At 34.6% G+C, this 24849-nt stretch overlaps 1 protein-coding gene across 6 annotated transcripts in view; it reads right to left on the bottom strand.

Moving 5' to 3' along the window:
- The window catches only part of LOC135843515 (potassium voltage-gated channel protein Shaw-like), a 761198-nt gene that overhangs the window by 280206 nt on the left and 456143 nt on the right, over positions 1-24849 (bottom strand). For all 6 annotated transcript variants that reach the window (XM_065361442.1, XM_065361445.1, XM_065361446.1 and 3 more), the window contains one exon: positions 16404-16511. The gene's annotated coding sequence lies outside the window, so the exon portion shown is untranslated. The remainder of the gene's footprint in view (positions 1-16403; positions 16512-24849) is intronic.

Genomic DNA, 24849 nt, shown 5'->3' with positions numbered 1-24849 from the left:
AACCTTCGTTATTTATTGCAGATCGACGTTAATACTCCAAGAAATGTTTTGGAAGAAACCAACGATGAGGGAACCGATCGATAAGAGATCATTCGCGTTCAATTGTTTTCCTGTAATGTAAAGAAACCACTGGATTTATTACAATTAATATACAATCATAGTATAAATAAATTAAGTAAGTATTAACACTGGTTTTAAAGTGAGCATGAGTTTAACCCTTCAACTACACACTATAGCTGAACGATTAACCATTAACCTCATCTGTGCATTGTTTTACTACTCTTTCAATTTGAATCGTGAATTTCGGATCTATAATATTATTCGTATTTGTAAAGATCATATAATGAATCGAATGTTTTATGGCACACTGGCCATAATTAAAGAAAAAACGCAGAAAATGATAGATAATGTATCGCCGAAAGATTCGAAAAGTTTGTACAAAAAAACTTACCTACAATGATTTTTAAATCATGATTTTCAACCCTCGGACAAAAGTTTCAAGTCGAATATACAGGGTGTCCAACAAAAAAGGATTTTGATTTTATCAAAAAGAAGAGAAAACTTCCTACTTGAAAATTGTAAAATTTGAATAATCATTGGAAAAATGGGCGATTGAGCAATTGTCTCAATGAAATACGAAAGAAGCTTTCATTTTGCAAAGAAACAATAACTTGAACGAAAATTTTCTCGATTGCTATTTATCAATTTTGACTTGTGAAAATTTTTTTCCCATCCTGACATATGAAAATTAATTAAAACCCGTTATTCTTGGACACCCTGTACGTAGGTACTTGACATAGATTAATTCTGACTAACAAGAAAAGCATCTCAAAATTTTCGAATCGGACAGAGGGGAGTCGAAATAGGACCCTAAAAAATATACCACCAGCATCAACGTGGGATGCTTAAATTCAAATGACTAAAATTTGAAAAAAATCAAAATTTCAGCAAATTGTCCAAGAAAGCTGAAATTTGGTTTATACCCTATTTCTGACCTTCCGAGTCGATTTATAACAGTTTTGAACCGTTCTGGAGTCTCCAGCGGATTTTTGGTTTCAATATTAAATTAATAAAAATGAAACAAACAATTAGGTAACCTAATATCTACCTTATTTGCCACATTCTCATACGGTGTAAGGAAGTAATGGCTTACCCGTATTCCATAAAGACGACACGAGTTACAAAAACCCCAAAGGGGAGAATTTATCTGGCTATTTTTTTCAAAATTTATACATTCCCATTCATAGTAGTTTTAGTTCTTTTTAAACAAATCTCAGTTTTTCAGTCTTTAAGTTTCTTTCAAACTGTTCGTATGCATTATCGATGTACTTTTTCGTACACTAAATCAACACTTTAAAAATCGTGTCCTTTCGCAAGCTCCAAAATATCGATCACAATCTATTTGTAATAAAATTGTCAAATTATTGAAAAAAAGATCTTCGCTCGAGTTGGATAGCAACTACTCGTAATTTCAACTTTCGAGTCGAGCTTTTCATTTCAATTCTTGTTTTTTCAGTGGTTCTAAAAGATGTTTTCTACATTTCCATACGTTCACCAGAATCGCTGGGGTCGCGGAACGTGACTGGTTGATAATGTAACAACAACGCTAGCCAACGAAATCAATAGTTTCAATTGGTTATAATGTAAGTCAACTTATTATTCAAAGTATCCAATTTTTTCTAATAATGGAAATGAAGTTCGAAGGGGTCAATTGGTTATAATGTAAGTAAACTTATTATTCAAAGTATCCAATTTTTTCTAATAACGGATATGAAGTTCGAAGGGGCTAGAAATTATTCTCTTTGTACCCGGCACCTATCGACTGCATGGATGCAGGACCACGTACCTAACCTACAATTTAATTGGTTCAGCATAGACGCAGTCAATATACCTACCTATCTCCAGCATCCTGGACAAACTGAAAAATAAAAAGCATGTCGAAATACTTGTTAATACCTCCGATTAAGGCGATGAATATATTGATAATACAAATTAGTCGTGTAAATAATTCGTCGATAGACTATAAAAACCTGATCGAATAATACCCGAATAAAATAAAATTTTATAAACGATCCGACAATTTTTGGCTTCCCGACTCAAAACTCATCGACTATCACTTTCAAGAGTTAGAATTAGTGGAAGGAATCCAGAAAAAAGAGTTAAAAATTACTGAATCGTGATCGTTATAATACGTAGGCTTATAGATGTTTCCTTTACTCTTATCACAGGAAAAAATTAATGTGACTCAGTCGAGAAATAAATCTTACTCCGACTGCTTGATCAGGACGAACGGATGGATCTTGCGCGGCACACTATGACTAGTACACTTTATATTTTGGATCGGAAGTAAGTAAGTACACTTTATACTATGGATCAGAAAATAGTTCCTTGACACCGGTTTTGTGCATATATTTCAGATAAAAAATATACCCTCATGTGCTACAAGCGAACTTGCAAAAATATGGAGATGGGCAGATGTGCAAAAGAAACAACTTACACACCTCCAGAATTACAATAACTGTACCATACGTAGCGACGTGATGTATTTTTTGATTTTTGATGCCCCCCCCCCAAGGGTGAGGTTTCCAATCCTTAACAGCTGAATCGATCGAGTAGAAGAACTAAAAGAATCGCCAATTTTGTAACACGATGCACAATAGGGTGGGTCAACTTCGACCTTCTGTTTAGAAAATTGGAAGGGGATTCGATAAAAAGCTGTGGGGAACCTCAAAAGACTACAGAAAAAATTTTGAACTTCACATTTGAACCGCCACTTTTCATAGCGAGGTTTCAAATTTAAAAAAAGTTTTTTTGGAATTTATTTCAATTATTATTGTTGTATTATATCCATTTAGCCGCAAGAAAATCTTTTATATATTTTTTTTTCACTTTTACAGGGGTTTTGTATGATTCACAGAAATAATACCTACAATTTTAGACACATTCGGAAGTTGCGTAAAATGATCTGCAAAAGTGGAAAAATTCCGAAAAATGTGTTCTCTTTTCAAAATAGATATGGATGATCAATCATCACCACCAAAAAATTTTTTCGAGGATTTTCAATGTAAATTTTAAATTTGATACCCCACCCGGCAGGAAAGTAATGGTTCAAGTTTGGAGTCAAAACTTTTCCCTGTAATCTTTTGAGTCTCTCTAACAACTTTTAATCGCATCCCCTCTTTAATCCACAAAAAAAAAATAATAATCGAAGACGACCCACCGTAGTGCGCAACTGGACTGGAGAACATCCATGATTATCTGAATTGTTTTTCCGCTCAATAAAAAAAATAAAGAATACTAACAATAATAAGCAGAACTAAAAACTGAAAACTTGAACTGTAAAAGTTTTGCCATCACTGAATTGGATACCTTTAAAAGTGGGAGAAATTTTGAATTTAAACTACACTTTGTTACACCATACTTTGATGAGGATATTCATAATAATATTTCACAAAAAATAGTAAATATGGCAATCTTTCGTGGTTTTTGTTTCTGCTGTGAAACGTAAATTCAAGCGGCTGCGTAATGTTCAGCTAAAAGGAGTCTTCGCTTTCGTGAATTTCCGTATACTCATGGTAAGCTTTTACTGTTTACATAAACGTTAATTTGCTTTAAATTTTTTTTTTGATAAATAGGTAATTAATTACCTACTTGAATAATATTGTGCAACTCAAAACAATTAAAAAAGGACGTCGATTGGGGTGTTCACATTTAACTTTACAAGTGAGTAATTTTTTTTAATCAAAATTTTCAAATTCACATTTGGGATTTCATATCCCGATGTTGCTCGATTACTTTGTACACCCTGTAATATAAAGAAAATAAAAATACTGAATGCTACATACAAAATACCCCCCCCCCCCCCAAAAAAAAAGCATCAAGTTCAAACTTAGCCTATATGGACCAGTAGAGTGAAATCATTAATAGTAAAATCATAAGCATAATGATTGCATGAGAATTTTCTGATCATCAGAAAAATGGCGTCAGTCAACTATGTTACTTCTCTAAAAAAATAAATAGTTCGCCTGAAGATCGCGTAAAATTTTCCTGTTAGTGGAAAATTATTTGGTAATTTATTATACTTTACGTACACATCATCTTTTTCTGCTCCGTTCGCCCCTAAATTAGCCAGAACACGAGTTGAAAAAGATGATAAAGATTTGGAAGAGCCAAGAATCAGTGAACTTTGAAGCTCGCTGATCAGATAATACCATAGACTCGAAGCGTTAGATGCACCATGAACTTTTTTTGTTGTTTTCAGGGGCCATCACGTAAACAATTGATACGAATGATCGAAGAAAATAGTACAACATAATTCATTATAATATGTAAGTAAATTTATAATTTAAAGTACCCAATTTTTTCGGAAAATGGATAAGTATAAAGTTTGAGGGGGCTAGAAATTGTTCACTTAGTACCTAGACCTACCCAACACATATCGACTGGGTGGCTGCAGGACCACGACGTAGCTAACACACAATTTTTTCAAATATGACATTTTTGCTATTTTTTCTGATTCCTTAGGTGCATATTAAGCAACCAGAAAAAAAATGTAGCATAAATTGGTTTTGCATTGACACAGTCGATGTCGATATACAATACATAGTAAGTAGGTGTTTCCTTCACTCTTACTTATCACAGGAAAAAATTGATGTGCCTCAATCGAGAACTAAACCTTTCTCGTACTTCAATATTCGCATGGTTAACGAGTATTGATAAATTATTGTTTTGTTTTAACTTTCTTCTCAATTTCTTACTTTTTCAATTTTATTGATTCATATTCAAGACAGTTCTGAAATTTGTTTACAAAGCGATTCAAATTATTATAGTGGGTTATTCCACGTACGGGGAGGTGGAGGGGGGGGGGGATCACTAACTATTGGGAAAAGTTCAATTTTGGTAGGTATTGCGGTAATCGAGTAATCCACTGCTGAAATGGATGATATTTCAAGTTCACTGAAAACTTTGACAACTCCTAGCAGCCTTTGAAAAAGGGCTTGCGGACTGCGATTTGCGTCATTGGTCATCCCTTCAGATGGTCTTTCCACAGGAAAAATTTCAAAAAAATCGCCAACCCCCCCCCACCACTCTTCTAGGTCGAATTGACGTGAGATGACCTCATCATAACTTTTAAAAAGCCCCAAGTCCACTTTCATATTTTTTTTAATATTCTGACATTTTGTGAATTTGGTGAATAAAGTTATTATAACCATGATTAAAAAGAGGACCAGATATTCAATAATTTAATCTAAAATCTGGCTTATTTTCAACCATATTATACTATCCAGTGACCTATGTATTATTCAAGGTATAAAGTTATATACGACAGGCGCATTACGAAAATTACAATCGAGTTAGCTATTAGGTACTGTACATTATTACGAGAACTTGATTAAATCTCGTAAGAATTCACAATATACACACAGGTGCTCTAACAAGAGACCTACAAAAAGCTTTGGCAAGTAATAGGCGAGTCTTTTGTACATAATAAAGTCGGAAAAGGCCGCTGCCACCGGCCAATAGACCAGATACCACTACGCAAAAGTTTTTATTCACTAGTCAGCTTGTTAGCTTGGTTAATTTGATGTTGGTAGTCGTCGTCGCTTTTAAAGCATTTCGGAAACGAGATTGTCCGGCTGAGGTGAAATACACGTTAAATTATGTTAGAATATGCCACGAATGGTAGAAGCTCTGTAGCTACTAACGTTAAATATACACCACACCATCATATTATAACGACAGCGACAGTGGCATGGCAGTGTTCTCATATTACATTCAACAAGCTCCGGTCGTCGGTGGTGTTTCGTCTTTAATAAACTCGACATAGGTAGGTACTCGTACATACTAAACTTTATACCCGGTAACGGCAGCTACCGCAATGACGAAAGGAAATTTTGAATTTTCCCTATGCATATTCTTGAGACGTCAGTCACGTCAAAGCGTATAAGGTCGTCTCTACTTCAAAGGTACGTATACCGCGTATATCCGAGCTAATTATAATAGTAGAATATTCGCGAATGGTTCTATTAAGTTTTGCAAAATGCTGGATTTCTGCGTGAAAATAACGAGTTTCGGTGAAAATTTAAAGGGTGTAATTTCTCCAAACAGATTTACCTATTCATTTTCATGACCTAGAAGAGAGCTGAAACTTGCAGAAATATTTCGGAAACTCCAAATTTCAGAATTTCAAATGTTTTCCAAAATCTTCGAAAAAAGTTTTGAACATTTTTTATTCAAGTGAGTTGAATATTAAAAAATGCATTTTTATTGAGAAGGAGGAGGGAAGGAAAGGGTAGACAATACCGTGGGAAAAAAATCACCCGTAGGTACATTTCACCCAAACCTGACCACGGAAGCTCAAAAAGCTGCTGTGAAACAAGTACATACAGCGCTCTGCGAACATGTCAACATTGGGTACTGAGCTGAAGACGTTGCAATTGAGTTTTTGTCGGCAAAATAGTACAATGTAAACCACCGCGTATCGAAGAAATGATGGCTTCGACCGGCCAATGAATGAGCGGTAAAGCTACGACTTGGTATGTCAGACTCGTCTGTTCGAATACTACATATCAAAGACGCAAATGATATCAAGTAATGGTGATGGTTATTTATCTAACACATTATCGAAACTCATGAAAGCGATCAGTATTGCCTGATACAGCAAAGGTAAGAGAATCACAATCTGTTAAAATCTGAATTTGCAAATCTGTAACTATGTAGTTCGAACTGAACACTTTGCGTGAGAGCTAATCGCAGCCCTCGTCATTCTAAAACACCCTCACAATATCGATGCAGTGAGTTCCCTTTAACTCATGTGCATAGATTTAGCAGAAAGGACAACACTTTATTTGAATTTCTCAAAATCCCTTTCCTATTCATCAAGAAACTTGAGACATATAGCATTCCCTATCAGCTTAGAAACCTTGACGCGTGCATTTGAACAAAAATAAAAACTTGGTAAAAAATACCCAAGAAAGTCTTTTTGAGTAATTGTATTCCTTTTCCAAGTTATTAGAAAACTATCGATTAAAAATCGAATCCATCTGCAGCATTTGAGGGCCTGGGCCTTGGAAAAAATACGAGGAAAAATGCAACACAACTGCGAACGTTCTTACGATTATTATGAAAACCCATTTGAACTTACAATGAGAAGGGGCACAAATAGCAGATGTAAGCGAATCAACTAATTTTTAGTGAAATTTTCAGTTCGTAATAAAATATACATAACTACAGATAAATCTGCTGTCTGTTTTAAGATACGAGATCAGGAAAAAAAGAGATCTCCATACGTGAATTTGTTCGCACTTGGATTTATATTAGTACGAGTAAGTAAGATGTTTCACTGGATTATGTCTGATGACTGATGAGGAATGTCAGGAAGCCGAAACGTACCTATTGAAAGTGCATCTTCAGTGATGATTCAAATGAACTGCTTTAGTAAGTAACCTAAATGAAATGTGCATTTTCTGTTAATTAGAATTTTAAATGTTGTAACTTAAATATTTCTGCAGGTAATTTTAAGATCAACAACAAAATGTAGAAAATTCACATGGAAAAAAGAGATACGCTACAAGAAATTAGTAAGTATAGTCTGTCTCATTTAACTTGACCATTACCAATACTTACACACTACTCTATCGCATTGTGTAAATACAACGCACAGTTGCCACAAATAATTTCAAAAGAAAACAAATAGTAAAGTCAACCCCACCTTACGCGGCAAATATGGCAAAGTAAAGCAAATGAACATGCTGATTTTTTTTTTTTTAATGAAAATGAATTGAAATTTTGAAACATTACTTATTTGAAGATAATTTGAAGTAATAAGCACGATCTTTAATAATAATAATGGAAAATAACATGAAAAATGTAATTTTAATTGTGAAAATAGGTACTGATAACATTACATTTACAGTATTTTCATTTTTGGAAGCCAGTAAATATTATTTTTCATGGGCAATGCTTGACTTTGTTGTATTATGTAACGAAATTATGCAGTTGTAAACATCAAAACATTGCACATTTTGACAACGTAGGAAATTTTTGAGAGGTCAAGTTAAATGAGACAGACTATAAGATGTTTCACTGGATATGGGTGTCTGATGAGGAACGTCAGGAAGACGAAACGTACGTTGAATGTGCATCATCAGTGATGATTCAAATAAACCGCTTTAGTAAGTAGCCTAATAATGTTCTTTATTTTAAACCTTACATACGTTTAGTGAACTCGAATGCCTGTTCGTCAGAAAAAGTACACACTTATTGTTGCATTGTGTAATGTTACGTTTACCCAATCACATTTATTAATCTTTGAAGGTCAAAACAAATCACGAAATGCGGTGAAAAAATGCTTTGTATTTTTTGAATCGAGCTAACACGGCGTATCTTTTTGGCTCACTGATTGCTCATCTGCCTCTAAGCAAATGTACCTATTGATATTTTTTTTTATTGGTCCCAAATTTCAACAAAGCAAAACACTTGATTGGATCAGTTTTAGAAAAGAAATTGCAAATACAGTTAAAATTTCCACTTTTGACAGTTTCTTTCTGAACGATTTAATAAAATTCAAGCTAGCAGAAATTTTCGACATTACCAAAGGTTATTTGATAAAATTTTTCTATTTTTTTTCAAACTTATCTTTTCAAAAAAGAGCGCGTTTTTAGTGCAACGGAACTTTCAGAAAGTTATCTCAGAAGTGTATAATTATGAAAAAATAATAATTAGGTACCTCACACAGGTTCAGACCTTCAAACATACAAGAAACTAATTTTTTCAAAATTTTTCCCACTCAAACTAGTCAATTTCAGTCGAAACATTTTTTCCTCAGGAAATACGAGTATGTATCACAAAGGACGCTAATCTACAAATGGATAATACAGGGTACGCAGAAATTTCGATTACCCTCAAAAAAGTGTTCTGCTAAATCTTTCGGTAGGTCACCCTGAATGATAATAGTGAAAGCACGTGAATAGTTGTTGGGCAAAGATGATAAAATTCCATCAATCATAGGTATGTATCTATTTCACGCTGTCAATTTATATTACTAACAAAAAAAAAAAATTTTTTTGGGGGGGGACTCGATATTTTTGCGCATCCTGTAGACCGGAATTTGGATTAAATTTGTCAAATTTTCCTACATTTTATGATGGTCTACTCGTTTATAAAATACAATCGCGGTATTCTGGGAGCCCCTGACACCCCCCCCCCCACCACCTCGAGATAACCAATCGGTCCAACATATTCATGTTTGAACTGATATCAACTCGACGATAAATTATTGATAATTTTGATGCTTTTTTTTTGGCCCATGATGAGTGCATTTTTCCAAATGGAGTTGAAAAATTTGAAGATTTTCAATTCCTCTGTAACTGTAATAGCCCTATATGATGCACTCCAATTTAATATCGCGAGTAGTCGAGCCGAGAAATGGGAATTAGGGGTTCCCAAAATAGCTCAATAAGATTTTTTAAATTAAAAATTATGAAACACAATGGGCGTCTTTTATGGTATACCTACCTATTGTGAGAAAAAAAAATTCCGACCAAAATTGACCACTTTGAGCGGTAAAAGTCCGAAGAAAAATCAGTTTTTTTTTGCATTTTTGAAGAATTTAACCCAAGTAAGCAAAACATTCTAAAAAAAATTTCCCATTGAAAATCCAAAAACGGTGCGTTTTACCAAGAAGACATATTTGAAAAAAATTCCAAATATTTCTATATGTGTAATAATAAGCCTTGGTTTTTGAAAAAATTAGGTTGAAAATTGCCAAAGATGGATATTTTTGAATGAATTTATTTTGAAAAGTTCAAAGTTGCAGGTTTTTGATAGTTGAAAGCTTTCTACTGCAGTGCCAACGTCTATTTCATAAAGGAACTTGCAGCAAAATGAGCTTTGATAAGTAAAGAAACAGAGGAAGTAGTCTGGTATTTTTTCATCACTTTTACAATTATTAATGGCCGCCAAAACAAGGAGGGTTATAGCGGTGGTCATCAATTTGCTTTTGATTTTCAGTTATATCAAAATTATGTAGGTAATCATAAAGTACCTATTTCCTTATAACTAGCCCATATTGAGTGTTTTGGTTTACTGAGATTCGAGGAAATTCAAAAAATTGACCCATCGGTCCATCGTCCACAAGATGGGAGGGGGAAGAAGACAATCGCCAAGCCAATAAAATATTCATGCGAGCCTAAATTTAAAAAATTGATAGTATTTTTTTCATCATATTTCAGAACTTGCTCAGGTTTTTGAGGGTTGGACTGCAATGTTTGTATATACCATTTTGGGTATTGAGCTCAAAATACATGTAAACACCCTCATTGTTAAACAAGAACCGATAAAAATTCTTAGGAATGGCTTCGAACGGCCAATGAATGAGCGGTAAAGCTACGACTTGGTATGCCGCCAGAGTCGTCTGTTTGAATATTTATACTATCATCAAAGACGCTAATGTGAGTCCCAATCTGAATTTACTGAACAAGAGGTGATAAAAATATGCTATAATATCTGTGAGGATTTATCCATCCTACACCGTCACAAAAATCCCATCAGTTACAGATATTTGAAGGTTCACATTCCCTTTGGTCACGAATGTAAATGTTGTAATGACTAAGTAAATGAAAATTTCAACCATTTTTCTGTTTTCCAAATTACAGACTGAAAATATCTTGATCAATAAAAATGCGGAATATATTCTTAATAATTTCGGATCAAAGACAACTTACATCATCGATCTGTCGCGTCGAAAGATGGCTTGGAGAAAGCTCAAGAAGAAATTGAAAAATGGGTTTCGATGTCATACAGATCACCGGAGATGATCAATTTGGGATAACTACGTCTACGTAGGAGTTTATCTAACATATTATCTCACGAAAGCGATCAGTACTGCCAGAGGCAGCAAAGGTAAAAATAAATTGTTATTGTATAAATTATACTAACATTTTTTTTTAATTCTATAAAAAAATCTTTGAAATAAAAAAAGATAGGTATAAAAAATATTCCCATCTTCAGATGCCGTAAGCCTCAGAAAAGTTTTTCAAAAGTATTCTACATATGCAATTTGATTGAAACTAATTAAAATTACTCCACAGGTAAATATTCTGGTCACTGGTGCGGAAGTAAACAACTTCATATTAGAAACCTTTACTATAAAAATAATTAATAAAATTTAATTTTCAAATATCTTGAACATCAAAATTAAAATAAATTATTACTCCAATTCATTAAATTTCGAACTGTCAATTTATTATTGTTTTAAATTTAAAATAATAAGTAGGTATCATTTAGTTTTGCAGAGTATCTTGAATAATATATTATGCCAAAAACTTTTGAAACCAAATTCCAAAATTTTGAGAAAAAATTAAAAATGATTTTCTGCACAAGTTGTAACAGTTACAAATGTGAGAGTGACATAATTTTCAAATCAAAAAAAAACTTTTGGTCAAAAATAAAGAGATTTGCGGTGGGGATTCAAAAAAAAATTTTTAGAAATCCAACTAGAAGGTCGTTTTGAGGTCCATTATGAAAAATATCACGTCTTGTAAAACTTTTCAAGGTCATCAAAAATTCAACTTTTACTATTCAGTAATTTTTTTTAGTCCATTTCAAAACCAAGATTCCAGAATGAAACTTGATTGCATCTGGTGTACCACACCCGAGCGGCAAGTAAGTTAAATGTATACGATTCTTTGATTTGAAAATCATATATTATACCATGCAAATCACACGGTTTTTACCTCTTTAGTTTAATGTGCAAGTGCTACTGGTGGATTCGAAATTCCGACACCTCATGATAAAGTTGGATAACATGCCTACAAAACGAGGAAGTAGTTTGGTATTTTTTCACCACTTTTACAATATTATTTATGTACACTAAAACGGAGGGCGGTGGTCATCTTATTTACTTTTGATTTTCAGTTATGTATATTAAAATGTGTAGGTAATCATAAACTATTTAGTAAAAACTGACCCATGTTGAGTGTTTTAGTTTAAATCAAAAAATCGTTCCATCGTTCACAAAATGGGAGAGGGGGAGAGGGCAATCACCAAGGCAATGAAATATTCATGCGAGTCCAATTTAATAAATTGATAGAATTTTTTTCATCACAGTTGAGAATTTGCTTATGCGTTTAATATGTGACGCTACACATGAACGCGATCAGTACTGCCAGATGCAGCAAAGGTAAGAGAATCATATTATGTTTAATCAGAATTTGGAAATCTGTAACTAGTTCGAACTGAACACTTGCGTGAGGGGCTAATAACAGCCTTGGTCATTCTAAAACACCCTAAGAATAGCGATGCAAATGAGATCCCTTTAACTCATGTGTATAGATTTAGCAGAAAGGATAACATTTTGTTTGAATTTCTCAAAATCCCTTTTCTATTCGTCAAGGAACTTTCAACATAGCATTCCCTATTAGCTTAGAAACCTTAACCTGTGCATTTGAACAAAAATAAAAACTTGCGAAAAAATACCCAAGAAAGCCTTCAGAGTTGGATTTCTTTTCCAAGTTATTAGAAAACTATCGATTAAAAATCGAATCCATCTGCAGAATTTGAGGACCTTGGAAAAATGAACTTGCATAATTCAATTAATCACCGAAGAATCCTACGACATCCGTTCATATGAGCAATTGGCCCTGATGGCGACGGAGACGAATACTTCGTCGTCACCGAGGTCAAAATACATGAAATGCGGCCCTAGTGGTATCGGAATTGCAATACCATCTTCCACGACAATCAAAAAGAATATATGGCCCAGATGGATTCCTACTGCGAATGTTTAGATATTAGTAAGTAAGATGTTTCACTGGAATATGTCTGATGAGGGATGTCAGGAAGCCCACACGCGTTGAAATTGCATCACCAGTGCAGCCAAAAATTTTCACAATTCTAAATCTGACCTTTTACTAAACTTTTGAAGGCCAAAACAAATCACGAAATGCGCCAATGCGGTGAAAAAATGTTTTATATCTTTTTGGCTCGCTGATTGCTCATCTGCCTCTGAACAATGTATTGATTTTTTTTATTGATCCCAAATTTCAACAAAGTTAAAAACAGTTGATTGGATTGATTTTAGAAAGGAAATTGCAAATCCAGGTGAAATTTCCATTTTTGACAGTTTCTTTCCAATCAATTTAATTCAAACTTGCAGAAATGTTTGATATTACCAGAGGTTATTTGAGAAAATTTTTTAATTTTTTTTTCAAACTTATCTTTTCAACAAATAGCGCGTTTTTAGCTTTGCAACGGTATTTTCAGTAAGTTATCTCAGAAGTGTAATTATGATAAAATAATAATTAGGCACCTCACCCAAGTTCAGACCATCTAAAATGCAAGAAACTGATTTTTTCCACTCAAACTGGTCAGTTTTAGTCGAAACATTTATTTCCTCACGAAACATGTATCACAAGAGACGCCAAATTACATAATACAGGGTGCGCGGAAATTTCGAATACCCCCCCCCAAATTTTCTGCTATAAATGTTTCAGTAGGTCACTATTAATGGCTGTTGGACTGAGATGATAAGATTCCATCAATCATAGGTAGGTATGCATCTACTTCACGTTGCCAACCTATATGTACTTCCAATAAGAAACTTTTTTTGGGGTACTCGATATTTTCGCGCACCCTGTAGACCCGAATTCGGACTAAATTTGTCAATTTTTCCTACATTTCATGGCGGTCTATTCATTTATAAAATGCAATTGCGACATTTTGGAAACCCCTGAACCCCCCCCCCCCCCCCCGCTCCTTCGAGGTGACCAACCGGTCCAACATATTCATGTTCGAATTGATATCAACTCGACGATAAATTATTGATAATTTTGATGTATTTTTTGGTCCATGATGAGTGCATTTTTCTAAATTGAGTTTAAAAAAATTGAAGATTTTCAATTCCTCTGAAACTGCAACTAGGCCTATTTGATGCACTCCAATGTGATATCACGAGCAGGTAATCCATATACATGAATTTTGAAGCGTTGGATCACCTCGAGGAGGAAAGAGGGATTAGGAGTTTCTAAAATGGCACAATAAGATTTTTAAATTAGAAATTACAAAACATGATGGGCGTCTTTCATGATTTATTGTGAGAAAAAAAAATTCGTTCAAAATTGGCCACTTTGAGCGGTAAAAGACCAGAAGAAAAATCAGTTTTTTGCATTTTTGAAGGTTTCCTTTCCACCCAAGTATGCAAAAAATTCTGAAAAAAAATTTCCCGTTAAAAAGCAAAAAACGTATGTTTTACCAATGGAAGACATATTTGAAAAAAATTTCAAAAATGTATAACCCTCGGTTTTTGAAAAAATTCGGTTAAAAATTACAAATGATAGATCTTTTTGAATGAATTAATTTTGAAAAGATCAAAGTTGCAGGTTTTCGATAGTTGAAAGCTTTCTACTGCAGTCCCAAAGTCTAAGTATTTCAAAAATAATCTCTGCTCTTAACAAAGATAAGAGCTTTGATAAGTAAAGAAACAAAGGAAGTAGTCTCGTATTTTTTCATCACTTTGACAATTTACGGCCACCAAAAGAGGGGATAGGGGGCGGTGGTCATCACATTTGCTTTTGATTTTCAGTTATATTAAAATGTGTAAGTAGGTAATCTTAAAGCATTTCGTAAACGCTGCCCCGAATTCGAGTGTTTTAATTTATCGGTATTCGAGAAAAATCAAAAAATTGACCCATCGTTTCATCGTTCACTAGATGGGAGAGGGGAGAGCGCAATCACCAAATCAATGAAATATTCATGCGAGCCCAATTTAAAAAATTAAAAATTGATAGTATTTCTTTCATCACATTTCAGAACTTGCTTCTAGGCCTTTGAGGGTTACATAATGTTTGTATACAATTTCGGGTATTGAACTCAACACGTTTAAATTGATTTTTTGTCGGCAAAATAGCAAGTACGTGTTCACTAAAAGATAAGCAACGATAGATAAGTATCAATGAGTAGTAAAGCTACGACTTGGTGTGTCAGAGTCGTCAGTTCGAATATGTGCTATCAAAGACGCAAATGGGAGTCCGCATATGAATTTACCGAACAACAGGTGATAAAAATAATATGTATGCTACTGTATAATATCTGTGAGGATTTATCTGTTACAACACCACACAAATTCCATCAGTTACAGAGATTTGAAGATTCACATTCCCTTCGGTCACGAATGTAAATGTAAGTTGAATTTATACAATTCTTCGATTTAAAAATCATAAACCATGCAAATCACATGGTTTTTACCTGTTTAGTTTTTAATATAGGAATGTGCTAGTGGTTGCTTCAACATTCCGACGTTTGACCGAAGGAAGGATACGAACAGAGAAAATCGTAGAGGAACGTGAGGAAGTAGTTTCGTATTTTTTCATCACTTTACAATTATGTATTCAAGGTCACCAAAACGGAGGGCGGTGGTCATCTTATTTACTTTGTGACGCTACACATGAAAGCGATCAGTACTGCCAGAAGCAGCTAAGGTAAGAGAATCACAATCTGTTTAATCAGAGTTCGGAAATCTATAGTTCGAACCCCTGAGTGAGGGGCTAATCACCGCCTTCGTCGTTCTAAAATACCTTCAGAATAGAGATGCAATGAGTTTATCAGGCTTTTTAACTCATGCACTAATAGATTTAGCAGAAAGGACAACATTTTGGTTGAATTGCTCAAAATCCTTTTTCTATTCATCAAGGAACTTGAGACATGACATTTTCTATTGGCTTAGGAGTTGGAAACCTTGACGTGTGCATTGGAACAAAATTAAAAACTTGGGGGGAAAATACTCAAGAAAGCTTTCGAGTGGATTCTTCATTTCCTTTCCAAGTTATTAGAAATTTTTCAATTAAAAGTCCAATCTATCTGCAGCATTTGAGGAGCTTGGAAAAAATACGAGGGAAAATGGAGAATACATACTGCGAATATTCTCACGATTATTATGAAAATCAATTCAAACTTCGAAAGTTCCCCACTGCTCACGTGTCACATGCCAGTACGCCATCACCTAAGTGAACAATTTCAGTGAATTTTTTAGTAAGTAAGATGTTTCACTGGATTATGCGTTGTTGCTTACAAAAAAAAATAGGATCGGATTCCACCATGAAAGATCTTGGAGATCGGTTCAAAAAGCAGAAGTAAACGTAAAAACTCAAAAAACACCCAACAATTTTCCGACAGCAGGAATTGACATCTTTCACGAGCAAACAAAGGAACATAGGTAGTTCAAGTACACGAATACTTATCAAGTTGAGAAAAATAAAATCTGTATCGTGATTTTACAGATCACTTTACATTATCTCATACCTATCGTCATTTAACCACCTAGAAACAGTTGAAAATCAACCCATCCCAGTAAGTTCACATACCTACGTAGACGTACTGTACTTATCTTATTTTACTAAGACACTTACCTCGATGTAAACAATCTTCCCAACGAGAAATCCAATATGATCGAAATCCGCGAAAGCAGCAACCGCCACATATTCATTAGCCAAGCTCCATCATCGTGATACGATAATCTAAAAAACACAAACCAACAAATTCTTATAATTCGACATTTTTGTAAACACGAGATCGACGATAATCGTAAACCTTCAAAAGCTGAATTTATAGGGAATATACGAAACAATGTAAGTATCGTACATACATACGCGCGAGTATAAGAGTAAAACACGAGCACGTGACATGTTCCAGAAGCGTCTCATTTACACGAATATTTCGCCAATTTTGCATCATCGTGTCTCATAAAAATGTACTCTCTTCTTCGTTCTCGTTCCAAGTTCTTACATAGATAACTTTACAGCGAACCACACATATGCTCATTAACAAGTAGATAGTCGTCGTCGTCTTTTTAGAAATGTTTTCAGGAAGTGTGCTTCTTATCGAGTCGGGGCATCGTTCTATTTCCTTCATTCGACGCACATAATATGCATAATATTTTTTTGGTTTAGTTTTTTTAACGAAGAGATGCATCGATGCATGGATAGTGTAAGTAAATGAGTGATGTACTCGATTAAAAAATAAATTTGAGAATTTTAGAAACGAAGATTCTGAAACGGTTGAACCCATGATAAGAGGCGCGTAATTACGAGTACTTTAAAACAAATCTACCTATCAGCTGATTGCAAGAGAATTTTTGTTTCATTTCTAAGTATGGTTCAATGGCTCCAAATCATGTTCTTCAAGATGGAAACATGTCACAAGTCTCGCAGAAAACCCCTTTAGAAAATTTAACGATCGACTGACCTTAATGAAAATATTTTTCAGATTCAAAAAATTTATCAATAATCCTTCAAAAATAAAAATCGATACTTCAAATCCGAAATTCTACCAGGACCCGGATCAAATCTATAAGATTCTGGTAATTTTGATCAAAGAATAGGTTTACAATTTTTTTAAAATGGTCATTCACCAGTCACCCTGTACGCATGCGTTTCGAGTCCATCGCAAGAGGACTGTAAATTTTAAGAATTTCACACCATGTGGCGCTACAATTTTGAAATTTGACCAGGTGTACCTTCGAAACCATCACGAGGACCATAAAATCTTGGCTTTCGAAAAAAACACCCTAAAAAGACGTATTCTCGAATGTATTTGCATTAATCAGACCAAAAATGCAATAAATTTCAGGACTGACTTGTCCAATTTTAACGAAATCTATCGTCTCGTTATAGGTGGTTCTCTTCTCGTCTAGTCTAGTCTAATCTTCTATCGCCTAGTTTATCTCATACTGTGTATTCAGTATTCGTCTCAATTATCTCTGTACTTTGCATATTTGTAAAATGCACTCAGTTGTTACTGCCGCTGATGAAGGCAACTAGTGTGCCGAAACGTTCGGTTTTGTGTTATGTATATCGAAATAAATGCGTGAATAATTCAGTCATGTGTACCATTTTCTTTCATACTTACTTTTAGAAGCACAAATTGCCTATACCGAGCCAGTTCCTCAGCTTAAGTAAAAGATTTTCCCGGCAGCATTGACCTCATCAGCGAGCCCGTCACACATGACTCCTTTTTTTTTTTTTTTTGAAAACACTACAGCCACCACAATGTGCAGAATTCTATTATTTTCCAATGTGATAAACATTTTCGAAATCCGCTCAATCATTCGCTTGAAAACTACGATTTTCCAGGTTGTAAAGTGTAACGCCAGAAGATAATTTTTGTGTGCACTTCTAACTTAAACAGGCTGTAACTTTGAAACCATCTCGAGAACTATACTTTTTTTTGAAGACAGAATGTGCAGAATTTTATCCTTTTTTCAGCGGCATGGCATAAAAGGTTTTCAAATTCTGCTACAGCTTTCGCTCAAAAATGACGACTTCTTGAGGATAAACAGGTAGGTATCTACTGCAGCTACAGATCAGACCTGCATCCTGCACTACCTTTTTCGAATTGAAAAATCGATTTACTTGAGCGAGTGTTTGAGCGGATTTTGAAAATGTTTATGCCACTGGAAAGAGAATAAAATTCTACCTATCCTGCCCCTCAAGAAAAGTATGGTTCTCGAGATGGTTTCGAAGTTACAGACTGTTCAATTTGAAAGTGAACAAAACAAATTGCTTTCAGTATTACCTTTTTCAGTCTGAAAAATGGTTATTTTTGCACGAGTGATTTGAGCGGATTTTGAAAATCATTATGCCATGAGAACGAGGCTAAAATTCTGTACACGTTGGTTTTGAAAAAAAGTATGTTAAAAATTACTAAGTAGGTAAGTTTTTGGTCTCCAACACCAGCGTCTTTTCTATTAAATAAGTATAACACAGAACGTATAAAACGCACCATCCTTGATTTTTGAAGCCAATCGCAGCTTTTTTTGTTGAAAATTTCATGTTTTTCACGGGTTGAAAATACCCATACTTGAAAATTCTATTCACATACATAAGGACAAAAGGGTCGAGAATTTTTCATATGATAACTTACGAAGCAAATTCACCCCTATATGCTGCGCTATGTAAGTTTTTGATACTAATTTATGATTTCAGGCGACACTGAAGAACAATTTGTCTTTTTATAGACCAACGAACTATGACATATTGGGCAATATGTAATAGGGTGGCCCATATTTGTACATGATTTTTTTTTGTTTTGTTTTTCAAATCCTTCACCCCCTAGAGTTGTTCTCTATGACCAAAAAATAATTCCCTGAAAATTTGAGCAAAATCGATCAACATTAACACGTGCCTGAAACGTGCCAAAGTTTCAATAATATAGTAGCGCGTCACTAGTACATTTCCCACGGGCGCGACGCGGCACATAACGTAATCTCGCGCGTTCAGCTTCGAACGCTTTCACGAGTACCCCTACCTCCCACCCTATTCTCTCCAAGGCAGTTTTGATGTTGTTTTTTTTTTATCAATAATAAAAACACAATTTTTATTTTGAAATGCACACGTTACATATACCTACTTGAGCATTATTTTTTAAAACAATCTTCTAACTCGACAACCACATTTAAATTTCAGGGTTTCGCTTTTTTGCGATGGTCTGGGAATTTTGTTCTGTCCCCCTATAGTGGATTTTAGCCCCCCAATGAAGTTTTTCAGAGGTTTTCAACCGTACTTCCCCAATATTCAAGTGGGTGCTGTCTCCTGAACCCCGCTAGAGTCAATCAAATATGGGGGATTTTTTGATTATGAGTCATAATCGGTATAGAATACGTTCTTTACATCAGTTTTGACCTCACACAAGCCTAGGAAAATAAATCATGACCTCAAATTATTCGAGTGGGGTGGCGCTTCGAACTCCCCTACCTCTTAAAGAGTGAAAAGTATTAAGTATATAACTGATATTATGGCCCTCACAAATATCAAGCGTATACGTCAACTTTTGACGATTTTGCGATTTTGACATTTTCTGTTTCTGGAGACTGAGCTCAATCCAGCTACGTAAAATTTTTTCCAAAAATCAACACTGTATCATCAGAAATCCAACTCATTTCAATGGTATATTAAGTCCAAATTTGTTCATTTACAGTTTAATTTCAACAGTATAAGTTGAGTTATACCATTAAAATGATTGGTTTTCAGTCAAGTATTAATGATAATGGTATCGATTGTGTTCCTCATTACACTAGAAAATCACCAGGCTTGAAATCTCATTTTTGCTCTCCTGAAAAGTTGCTAACCGTTACTTATACTTACTCTTTAATATTCATGAGGGTCATATCTGTTTTACACTCAAGACTTTTCACTCTTCTTCATACCTATCATGAATCATAGGTATTCAAAAAACTCCTATATTTGATTGACTCTAGCGGGGTTAGGCAGACACCACCCACTCGAAGATTGAGGAAGTAGGGTTGAAAACTTCTGAAAAGCTTCATTGGAGGGGCTAAAATCCACTAAATGGGGAAAGAACAAAATTCTCAGACCATCGCAAAAAAGCGAAACCCTGAAATTTAAATGTGGTTGTCGAGTTAGAAGATTGTTTTAAAAAATAATGCTCAAGTAGGTATATGTAACGTGTGCATTTCGAAATAAAAATTGTGTTTTTATTATTGATAAAAAAAAAACAACATCAAAACTGCCTTGGAGAGAATAGGGTGGGAGGTAGGGGTACTCCTGAAAGCGTTCGAAGCTGAACGCGCGAGATTACGTTATGTGCCGCGTCGCGCCCGTGGGAAATGTACTAGTGACGCGCTACTATATTATTGAAACTTTGGCACGTTTCAGGCACGTGTTAATGTTGATCGATTTTGCTCAAATTTTCAGGGAATTATTTTTTGGTCATAGAGAACAACTCTAGGGGGTGAAGAACAAAAAATTTTGGGTTTTAAAAAAGTGGGCCACCCTAATATGTAACTCCTCGCCATCTTCTGGAACAACTTTAAAACAAACTTGCCAACAAAAGTTGGCCTCACTAACAAAATGGCGGCCACTTTGACTCAGAGATCAGTGGAATAGGTATACAGATTTTTTTCTTAAGATTGGACTCGTGCCGAAAATTTCTGAACCTGGCACAGCTAAATCGAAATAGTATGAAAAAATTGATCACCAGTCAAAATTTAATGCGTCAAAGCGCATCTTCCGCATTTTTAAAATTTTTTTTAAAAATCAAATTTGAGCCAAAAATGAAAAAAAATGAAATGCTACCTAATGGATCTAGGAACCTGAAATTTGGGATGTACCCTATTTTCGACTTGCCAAATCGATTCAATACTGATTCGAACAGTTTCAAGTAGGTAGTTCTAGAGCCTCTAACGGATTTTTGAACTTCAAATTTCCTCAAAATTTCACCAAATGAAGTTGGAAAACTGACATTTACTTTGTATTTTTACTTTTATACCCTATCAAGTCGACATTTCTAAAAAATTGCTCAAATGCATCAAAACGGTTTGCCACCTATGAAGCAGCCCAGAAATAGGACGTAGACTGAATTTGACGAGGTAAGCTTCTTACATCAAACAGAGGTGCAACAGTGAATTTTTAAAATTTTCAATTTCAATGAAATCACTCTACGCAAACACGTATCTGATTCTGAACTAGACTTACAGTAGTTCCCAAAAAGTCGCCGCAGGCTTCTAAAATCTGCGGGAGGTTCTATAGAACTGTTCGAAACGGTTTGAAACCGTATTGAATCGATTTGGCAGATCGAAAATAGGATACATCTCAAATTTAAGATTCCTATAGGTCATTTTGGTAAAATCATAATTTTTATTCTCATTTTTGGTCCAAATTTGATGTTTAAAAATTTAAAGAAAAAAGCGAAAAATGCACTTTAGCACTTGAAATTTTGGCTGGTGATGAATTTATTCGTACTCTTTCGATCTAGCTGAGCCAGGTTTAGAGATTTTAGCACGAGTCCCATGTTAGAAAGCAAAATATGCGATTTCGGCTGACCTTTCGATCAAAATGACCACAATGTTGTTGGTAATGTCAACTTTTTTTTGGTAAGGTTGCTTTAAAATGTTCCTTAGGAAGTCACATTTTGGGAAAAAAAGTCAAATACAAGACGTGAATCACGAAATTGATCCTCCGACCCTTTCTGGAAGTAAGTTAATCATACTTATTATCTCTTTCAGACTAAAACTACAATGGTCTATTATCAAAGTTAACGATATTGACATTTTCTCTATTTATGCATCGCCAAACGAGAATTTGACCCCGTGTTTTACACGCTATTGAACTTGAAATCAAAGATCTTTGTTCTGTAGTAGTCGCAGGCAATTTTAATGCTCGTTCGGCACCACTCACAGAGAGCATTACTGGCAGGGATACAGAATTTGATGCTTTTTTAATCGAAAATCGATTAAAAATTGATAATTTTATTGGTCCTACTTTTAGAAGAGGTGAATAGTGAATTGGTATATCAAAGAGGTAGGACAAAATCCCACCTTTTCAACTGTGGATTCGTCGAAAACCTTATTACGATGTCAGAAGGCTCTACATAGAGCGGATTAGAATCGCGAAGCAAAATGCTTGAAGTAGCTTCTGTACTCAGTCCAATTTATGGTCTCTTCCTTACAGGATCGTAATGAGCAAACTGAAAAATAAATCTGATATCCCTATTTTTAACCAATCTGATAGTACTCCTTTTAATTTCGATAAATTTCAAAACATTGATTATCTACTTAAAAATAAATTCCCCGATAATTCTACTCAACTTAGAAACCCCGAGGCTAACAACTATCTTATGTAGAACAGAAATCGAAAATCGTTTTCGTAACTCTCTTAAAATTTCCGAACCAACGACAACGGCGATTTTGTGACTGGGTTGGTTTGTTTTATTTTGGTGCTATTTACGAAGAAGTAGGTACGTATCAAAAGTGTTTCAATTAATCTGTATTATTAATCTACTATTTTAATCCTAACGCCATTCATTTTTGCAGAATCTATTGGAACGCTGGTTATGGTGTATAGTTTCCTTTGGAAATTCGTCCTTTAAATTTCCACACTGTAAGTAATATTCTCAAGTAAGTAATCTTTTCATGTTTCTCATCTACATTTTTGTACTTTGGCATTGGAATTGAGGAGAAACAAACCTCATGATTTCTAATCAACTGAAAAAAAATCAAAGTTACAAAACTTGACCCGATTGAAGCAGACCAAAAATTATCGGGGTTTGCAGAAAGACAAGTATTGTGAAAAGTAAGCAATAGTTTTCTAGGTACATGCAATAATGCTCATTACACTATTTCTGTAGTGCTAAGCTGCTTCTCGTTTACTGCTAAATACTCGATTTAATTCTCAACTGATTTGAAATCGATGAAAATTGCAATGTCACCTCCTACACCTTCAGCCAGAGGGCTACGCAGGAAATATCTCCGAGTCTGCATTAATGATTTTGGATCCGTGCTATTCGAAAATTATCATTACAACATCTGTTGGCCAACTCTTGGATATACGTCTCTGATTCACACTTTTTGATTTGAACGAAATATTTTTTAGATTTTTGGTGAACTTTTGAAAAATTAAAATAATTAAAAAAGCTTTTTCGAGGGTGATTTTTAAAATTTTTTGTGAAATGTAAAATTTTTCAGCGAAGTGAGCTAATGCGAATAATTCCTTCAATTCAACGTCCCTGGGACCAGACTTGGTCAGCCAAAAGATAAATACAGAGCTGGTGGCTTTTAGATTTCAATGAAAAATCATAAAGCTTTGGCTTTTGGCTTTCAAAATTGATATAGCTGACACAACTGGTTTTTAGCTGGCTTTCAGCTGCGGTAAAAGTATGGTCTTTTTAGGATAAGAGATTGAAAAAATTCGACACTTTCATTGAAACAAAAAAACAAAAACAGCCACTAGAAAAGCTGAAAAAATAGCTGGCAAACCTCAAAATGTATCGGCTTTCGTCTTTCAGCTTTTGGTTGACTATCCAAATCTGACCCCTAAATCAAGAACTACTTAATTTTGAGCCATTTTGGAGCCTCTAGTGAATTATTAAATTGCTCCAGAAATTTCAAATCGCGCGGTGAAAGGGTCAACAATCAACTTCAGCATCGATAACTTTGGTTAGATTCTATTGGACATTTGCTCGACCTTTTTTAGAAAGTTGCTGCGAATTTTCAGGAGTTTGAGGTCATATACGAAGTGAATTTTTGACCAATTTCTTTAGCTGGCACCATTGTAAAGGTAGGTATATATCTACGGAGAAGCCAATAGTTGGGCTCATCCTGAGGTTAAAAGCTTCAAACCACCTTGAAGCCGAACAATGACAAATGGGATATACCATGGAATTGATGATGAGGTATCTAATTTCTTGAAAAATTTCAATTATTCACTTCTTGTGTAATTTACAAATCACATATTGTTCAAAAGTTCACTTTAGAACTCATCCTCCTGGAATTTCGCGAAAGCATCCTGAAACGGCCGAGAAGAGAACCGAACCAACACCGACCAAAATTATGAGTGCTGAAGTTCACGTTTTTCTTTTCTAATAAGTGATCTCTGATTTGAAATTTTTGGAGAGAATTGATAAAGCACTGTAAGCTTCAGAATTGATACAAAAGTAAGTATATATTTGTTAGTGTAATGGACTTGAACTGAAGGGATTATTTATAATGTTTCCCTATGCTCAAACAGTTATAAACCTAACTTAGGTACCTATAGTTCATAAAAAAGTTCAAAAATCAATCTCGAGACGGTTTGTTTAGATTTCAAAATTTTTTCACAAATTTGCCAAAAATCCAAAAATTAACTCTGGCCATTGAAATATTGCTTAATAAGGGCAAGATGGTGGGCTTAGAATAAGCTCTTTTGATCCAACTTCGTTTCGTTTAAATCGAAGAATGTGAGATCAAAAAGTTCTCTTATTGGTTAGTTGATTGAAACAAACTTTCACAACATCTGATTTCGCTAACTTCTCGATCAAGACAAAAACCTCAAGTACCTTGAAGGTAATTTTTTTAAACTTTTC

The sequence above is a fragment of the Planococcus citri genome, chromosome 4, assembly GCF_950023065.1.
Source record: "Planococcus citri chromosome 4, ihPlaCitr1.1, whole genome shotgun sequence".
Taxonomy (NCBI): Eukaryota; Metazoa; Arthropoda; class Insecta; order Hemiptera; family Pseudococcidae; genus Planococcus; species Planococcus citri.
The sequence above is the reverse complement of the archived record's forward strand: the minus strand, read 5'-3'. Positions and strand labels throughout refer to the sequence as shown.